We start from the raw sequence: 1,608 nt of genomic DNA, 5'->3' as shown, positions 1-1,608 counted from the left end.
TTTTTTTTTTTCTTTTATCTTCTTTGATGCCCTTCAGGGTTTGATTGTGGTATAAGGTAGGTTCAGTTGATTGGCTTTGGTTCTGGAAGATTTGGGGTGGCTAATGGTCAGCTCAATACTCTTGTGCCCTGTAACTCTGGGGGCTGGTACTAGGACCCTAGCTTTGTTCTTTGTCCCCTCGAGGGTAGGAATCTGCTGCCCTGGAGGGGCTGAGGTCTTCTCAGTCTGCTGGTTTTAACACTCTAACAAGGAGTACTGGCCAAAGCACATCACTGGCATGGTGGCAGCAGGATCAGTGCTCACTTGCATGTGCCAGAACCTGTGGTGTTGTGGTGAAGTACACGTATATTGGCTGGGTGGAGTGCTGGTGGGAGCCTTTCTTAGTTTTCACAGGTTCCTTATACTGGCAAAAACCTGTGGTCTTAGTATTTGGCTGAGATCCAGTAGGTGGCACTTAAGAGTGTTAACCAACAGACAGGCCCTTGCTCTGCTGCAAGGCTCTGTTGTGTTTTGTCAAGATTGGCCATAGTGTTTTCTAGTGGACACTGGGGAGATGTGACCCACTAGCCTGGTCCACTCCTGGGCCTTAGAGGAGCCCTTTCTGATTACTGGCTCTGTGCCCCTGTTTTGTCTGTTGGGTGTTCTGATCCACCGGGCTTCCTCAGGCAGGCACTGTGGTTAATAGAGTATACTTGCCAGGGCAGCCCTATGGTGAGAGCCATACCCCGCCCCTCCACTGGTTTGTAAACCTGGGCATCATGCCTCTCTCAGTGATCCTAGAGTGTGGCTCCTCCCAGCTTGGGCACCACCTAATCTAGCAAGTCCTTCTCAGGTAGAAGCTGTGAAGGTGAATGAGATCACCTAATCTGTCCGGGTGCTTCCCAGGAGTACTAGGGGTTGTGACTACTGGCAGAGTTGAGGCAGAAGCCAGACTGCTAAGCTGGAAGCTCTAGTAGGTATGGATAATCTGGCTGCAAGAGGTACGAATGGGTGGAGTTGCTCGCTCTGCCATCTAAGTATTTTCCAGGGCAATAGGAGGCTGCGCTTCTCTGCAGAGTTCAGGCAGAAGTAGAACCACTGGGCTAGAAGCTCTACCAGGTGTGGCCCACCTGGATACCAGTGGTGGGGTGGGCAGGGTCTCCTGCCCTGCCTTCTGTGTGTTTCCTGGGACAGCAGGAGGCTACAGCTACTGGCTGAGTTCAGGTAGGTGTAGGATCACTGGGTCTAAAGCTGGCACTGAGCCTTGTGTGGTAGGTAGGCATAGAGCCATCTTACTGCTCCCAGGAACCATGACTGCAGCCTCTTTCTGGGTTATGATTCTGGCGCTGGTCTGTTCCAGGGTCTGAGGCTTGTTAGACGTCCCTTTAGACCTGAGAATAGCTTCTGCAAAAACTCTAGGTGTCTTTCTGCTTCAGTTTAGAAGCATAGTAGGGGGTACTTGGGGTGGGTGGCTGGGGCATTCTCCCATTCCCGGTCTTGCATAGGTCTCTGTGGAGAGTGTGAATCCACCAGGGGTTTTTCACTCATTCACCCTTTCCCATGTTGGAGAGCTTCTAGCTGGATGTTGATCCCAGATATGCTGCTACCCAGCTTTACCCCTCTCTGCTA

General features: G+C 51.6%; 1 long non-coding RNA gene across 1 annotated transcript; it reads left to right on the top strand.

Annotated features, from left to right (window-relative positions):
* The first annotated feature begins 66 nt into the window (after nucleotides 1-66).
* Nucleotides 67-1,203, top strand: LOC119468690. The gene is made up of 2 exons (XR_005197439.1): nucleotides 67-832; nucleotides 1,056-1,203. It is a non-coding gene; the product is annotated as an uncharacterized LOC119468690 (long non-coding RNA).
* Nucleotides 1,204-1,608: the final 405 nt, after the last annotated feature.

Source organism: Cebus imitator, unplaced genomic scaffold, assembly GCF_001604975.1.
Source record: "Cebus imitator isolate Cc_AM_T3 unplaced genomic scaffold, Cebus_imitator-1.0 Scaffold474, whole genome shotgun sequence".
Lineage (NCBI taxonomy): Eukaryota > Metazoa > Chordata > Mammalia > Primates > Cebidae > Cebus > Cebus imitator.
The sequence above is the reverse complement of the archived record's forward strand: the minus strand, read 5'-3'. Positions and strand labels throughout refer to the sequence as shown.